This window comes from Charadrius vociferus, unplaced genomic scaffold (genome assembly GCF_000708025.1).
Source record: "Charadrius vociferus isolate BGI_N301 unplaced genomic scaffold, ASM70802v2 scaffold509, whole genome shotgun sequence".
Lineage (NCBI taxonomy): Eukaryota > Metazoa > Chordata > Aves > Charadriiformes > Charadriidae > Charadrius > Charadrius vociferus.
The window spans coordinates 395,960-401,564 of record NW_009650093.1 but is presented as its reverse complement, the minus strand read 5'-3'; positions in this window follow the sequence as shown (position 1 = coordinate 401,564).

Below are 5,605 nucleotides of genomic sequence, written 5' to 3'. Positions count from 1 at the left end.
CCCCGAAAAGCCTTCATCTCAGGAGGCTTCGGACCTGCAGCAGTGCAGGGAATGGTGCAGGACCCTGGCAGGACCCTGCACGGTGCAGGGAAGGCTGAAGACAGAGGGAGGTGAGGGTTGCTGGAGCTCAGGATGGGTCTGCAGACCCTTCTGCATGAAAGCAGTACCTTACAAGCACCCCAAAAAAACAGGGGAACCTGCTGCAGCTGCTCAGCTGGGACCCAAGGGTGCCCCTGGCCTCTGCGGCCATCTCCCATGGCCTCTTGGCTGTGGTCCCACTGCGTTCGGCAGGATCTGGATCACGCCTGGGGACCTCCCTAGAGCAGCTCTGGTCTCCCTGGGTGTGAGCTTACGGCTGGGCCAGGCTGGGAAACGTTGAACTCCTTAACATTTATTTCTTACATTTCCTCTTTCTCCAGAGGCACTTCAAAAATCAATACCAGCATAAAAAAGGCATTTTGGAGACAGATTGATGCTTTTTGCTTTTCCTCGAATGCCTCAAAGTGAAAAATAAATACCTAGGCAGAGGGGAAAGCGGGTCTGACAGCCGTTTAAATCAATTAGAGCCCAAATTGCCCCGAATCAGATCACAAACGCACAAAGCCATTTCCTCTGCCGCATTTTGCGTTAGTGTCATCTTGCTGCTGTGTGTGTAGGGTGTTTTTTACATATAAATCGGTATCAATGCAGCTCAAAATGCCAGTAATAGCACAGGTATATTAATTCTCACTTTCTCTCCCAGCTCCAATGTTTTTTCCCACATGGTTAATTCTCACTCGTTAATTAATTGAGCCCGGGGCTCCCTCTAGCGTTGCTCGGGGCCGCTCCCAGGGCAGGGGGCTGCTCTCACCCAGACCCTCTCCCTTCCCGTCCCAACCACCGGGCCCAAAAAGGGAAAGGAAAAGGCCCTAAGGATGGGCTTAAGCATCGCAGCAAGACCTGGCCTGTGGAGTTTTACCGCAGGTCTTTCCATGCGTGGTTCGCATGGGTGATACCATGAGGTCCTCGCTGTTCTCTTCAAAAAATGTTGAAATAGAATCGGGGCTTTTCGTCCTTGAGGTTATTTAGACCAAATTGACATCGGCAGAGGGGCTGGAGCTGAGTCTCTTCAAGTGTTGGGGCTTCGGGGAGGTGGGCTGAGGTTGTGTTGAAAGTCCTGCGCATTCATTCTCCCGTGTGCTTCGTTCCTCGTGGCCCAGGGGACAGAACTGCATCTGTTTGAACACAGACTTTAATGCTGTGTTGGATAGCCAAAGGGATCTGTTGCCAGCGGTGCATGGTGCATGGTGTTGGGGGGATGTGCAGGCCTTTAGCAGGGGACATCAGCAGGATCACGCTATGATCGTGCTCACAGCACCCCCATAACCTCATCCCTGGAGAGAGCAGGGCCCTGACCTGTGCACAGGTACACAAGCAGACATGCACAAACCTCCATCTGCAGGGTCCACGGGCATGAGCCAGATGGCTCTGGACAACTAAACATGTTATTTTTTCTTATTTGGATGGAGATCCCAGCAGAGAAATAAGGTTTCTGTAGTCTGTTCTACCCTTGCTGCCCTTAAACACAGCTTAAAGTGCTCTTTGCTCCTCTGACTGGTATCCCCAGGGGGAAACTGAGGCACACAGTGGTGAGCAAGTCCCCAGAGGGCTGCAGGATCTCATAGAGGGAAGACTTTCATAGTTGTTGTGTTGGACATAGACTCGAGACTCAGGCTCTTGCTGTGCCTCTGTGTTACTTCCCTGCCCTCAGGGGGAATCTCTTCCTTTCTTCCAATCCTGCAAAGATGCCTCTGGGCAGCCAGTCCTGCCCCAACTGTGGGGTGCTCTTTCTATCACTCTCCACAGCACCTATCTCCATAAAACCTCCAGCTTCGGGGCCTCTGGGCCTGCCCAGATTGCAAATAGTAATAAATAATGGGACCTTCTGGCTCCAGCCATCCTGCCCCTCCTTTCTCCCCTCCTTTCTCTCCTCCCTCAGCCACAGCGCATCCTTTGGGGGGTCTGCAGGTATGCAACCATCCGGAAGGAGCCCATAATTCTTGGGGAAGTTGTCCTTTCTCGCCCCGATCGAGGCATTCCTTTTTGTTTGGAAGACTTTTCCCTGTGATCTCCAGCAGACACACCTCAAGTTTCAATCCCAACCTCGCACTCCTGCTCCTTATTCAAGACCGTGACCTGCGACCTTCAAGGTCAGACATCTCTAATCCCAAGAACAACATCTCTCTAGTCAACAGGGGGATCTCTCTCTCTCTCTCTCTCTCTCCAAATTCCTCGGATCTGGCTACACAAATCCCTCCTCCTCCTCCAAGAAAGGAAAAAAAAAAAAATCCCACCACATTAGTAAAAATAATATATGAGGGGTAGTGGCTCTGGGGGTGGGGTAGGGAGAAGAGACCTTAAAAGGCCCCCATCTCCCATGGATGCGAACTAAATAGTTTCAGGATGGTGCCACAACTTGCCTTTGCTCTGTCGGAGGGGAGAGACACCGAGCTCTGCTGCTGGGATACACGGTCTCCTTTTGCTCTTGTGACTCACCTCTTTCTTTTGGGGCCTTTTAATTTTATTTTATTTCTCTATCTAAATGATAACTTGCAGACTAGTGGGCAGACCCGCACCAGCTCTCAAGCACCAGGAATCATCACAGAGCTGGAGAAGTCCTTTTTTTCTTTTTTTTTGGCTCTATTTGGGATCCAAATCTTCAGAGGGACTGGAGAAGAGGAGGCTGTGTCATCAAGTGCGTGAAACGCTGACACTACACAGAGGAGAACCATAAACTGGAGAGGCGAAGGTCCCCGGACAAGGGTTGGGGGGGCAAAGGGGAGAGGAGGGCTCACATCCATCCACTTTCAAGTGGAGTTAAGCCATGGATTTGCTCTTGTGTTTTTTCCCTGACTGGATTTCCAGTGCTGCTTTGCAATTCTTTCACCTTCTTCTCTCCCCACCAAGCTCCTGTTTCGAACTCCAAAATGCACAAGTAATCAGAAGGAAATCCAGCAAGAACAGCAAAGCAACGCATCTGATGAGCTTCTCCAGCTGCATCAGGCTGGGATTGGGTTGGGATTTTTCTGTGTGGATAGCTGGGCCTACAAGGGAGCAGAGTGGCCCTTGGTATTTCCCGAGGACAGAAAAACCTTGGGACAAACCAGCCTCAGGACCTTCCTGCAGAGACCGAAGCTACTGCTGGTGGAGGGACTCTCCCCCTCCCACCCATCCCCAGCACAGAGATCCCAAGGACTTTTAAAAAGCTGAAAATCCTCCCGGCTGGAATCCGAGTTCAACTCCAGATGGTCTGAAAATCCTGCAGTTTAAGGCCAGGTCGTGAATCAGCTCTCGTTGCAAGGTTTGAGTGTTTAAATTCATGCTAAACCCGGAGGGATGTCTTGCTGGGAAACACAGCCAGGAGAAAAAGGGATGGAGAGTTGAGTTAAGGAATGAAATGAGACCGTGTCCTGGGAGTCGGGTCGTAAAAAGTTGTTACCTGGTAGTTTTCAGGCTCGGGCAATGTAAAGTGACTTTTACAAGGAAGGTTTCTTTATGAACCGGGGGTCCAAAGGCTGTTGCCGGGGGTGTCCCGTGCTCCACCCGACCAGATCGGGATGTTCGGCCTGGGGCCAGTCGCCTCCAGCACCGGTGGTGGAGCACGAATTTGGGGAGGCAGCGGTTTGGGGTTGCTTCTCATGTGCTTTGCATCATGTGGCAAAATTCCCTGTGTGTCCCCGTCCTCGGCACCCGCCGACCCGAGCCCCAGCATGATTGCAGCCGCGGGGCTTCAGCGGGAAAACCCGAAAGCGAAGTAAATTTAGCAAAAGCCCCTCGGGGTGCGGCGAGCGCCGAGCCCCCCCGGCTGAAATCAAGTCGAGGAGCGATTGTCAGGATTTGACCCGGAGTAAAAGGGATCAAAACCCCCACCCCACCCGCCTTAACGGCGTGTGTTTCCCCCGGGCCCTTCGGCGGCTTCCCCCGGGCGGTGATAACGCCCTGAGCCCTCTCCAGCGATCCCTGCGGAGGTACGTTTGTCATACTCAAGTACTTCCACAAAAAAAAAAACCCTCTCGAAAGGGCCGAGGGTCCTTTCCAAGGGCTGATCACATCCCCTGACCTCTTCCCAGCTTTCCAGTGGGATTCAGCTGCCTTTTCCTTCGCGCTTTTCCGAAAAATCACAGATTTTTGCTAAAAAAAAAAAAAAAAAAAAAAAAAAAAGAGCAAATCTTCACTCCTTTTAGCCGAAACACCCCGAAACCTCATTCCTGGACATTTTCTTTAAAAGTCCTGCTCCCGTTTATCCTTCTCGTCCCCGCTGCCAATTCCTGACGGCTCACGGTGATGGGGAGACTGTAATGACAGGGGAGCAAGTGCACGGAGCGGGGCCAGGGCTGCAACGGGCCCGACGGTCGGGGGGGGACGGTCACGGCCGGTCCCCGTCGGGCACACGCTGGTTTTGCTCCCCGACTCGCTGGAAGCACCCACGGGTGACCCTTTGGACGGCAGGATCAATGTGCAGAGCGGGTCTGGACTTTGGTCCCTGGGGGAAGAGGAGGGGGCGAGGGAAAAGTCCCCCCCGAGGGAGCGCAGTGCAGAATCAGACCCTGGAGGAGAAAGGGCTTTTTTTTAAATTAAGGACTCTACGCAGAGACCCGTTGCGAGGGCAAGTGTGGAACCGGTTGGAATAGAAGATGGGAGGCAGAAAGGAGATGAAATGGGGAAAAAACACCCCAATTTCACAGCTCCCGGCTGAGGCTCGGAGAAGTGCGGGACGCGGGTCCTGCGCGCTGCCCCAGGTCAGTCCCGGCCGGGGGGTGGGGGACCGTCGGTTTTTTGCGAGCAGCGGCAGCTCCTCGTGTCTAGGATCCCTGGAGAACTGGACCTGACACCAGCAGCTGCTGCTCCGGCCTGAAACACCAACACGCCAGACCTTCCATGCCCCCCCCCTTATTCCCCATTATTAGCTATTTCAGTCGGCGTATTTATATATTTTTGGAAATGTGTCGCGAATACAGAACCAGACTCATCTGCAAAGTATCTCCTACTGGCGTAAGCTTTAATAGGTTTCCAACAACACCCCGTCCCCGCAGGCCCGTTTCCAGCAGGAAAGGTGTATCACAAGCGAAGAAATTGCATAATTAGATTCTACCGAAGAACCACATTTCCCCTTTTCTCCTTGTTCTCAGTCCGAGCCGGTTTGAAACCGGTGCATTCAGCCGTCGGAAACCGGCCGGTGCTGTCGGGGTGTGATTTCTTTTCTCCTCTGCAATGACAGCCCTGCAGAGGACTGTGCCACAAACCATCGTTTTTCTTAAAGACAGAGACAGAATTAATTCACGCGGACTGTTAAATCGTCCTATGCGGCCGGGCATTTAATCCTGCGTATAACTCCTTTCTGAAGAGAGAGCAAGAGGGCTGGGCGCCGTTCTCCTGGGAAACCCGGCTTTCCTCTGTGCTGGCCATACCCCCCAAGCAACCCCCAAATTGGGGAGACATCCCCCCCCAGCCCCGGCTTTGCCAGCCCGGGAGGAGAATCCTCATCCAGACACCGGCCGAGAACTTGAATTCCTGCGGGAGGGGGTAGGAAAAAGAAATTGGCTGAGTTGGAAGATGGGGGACATAA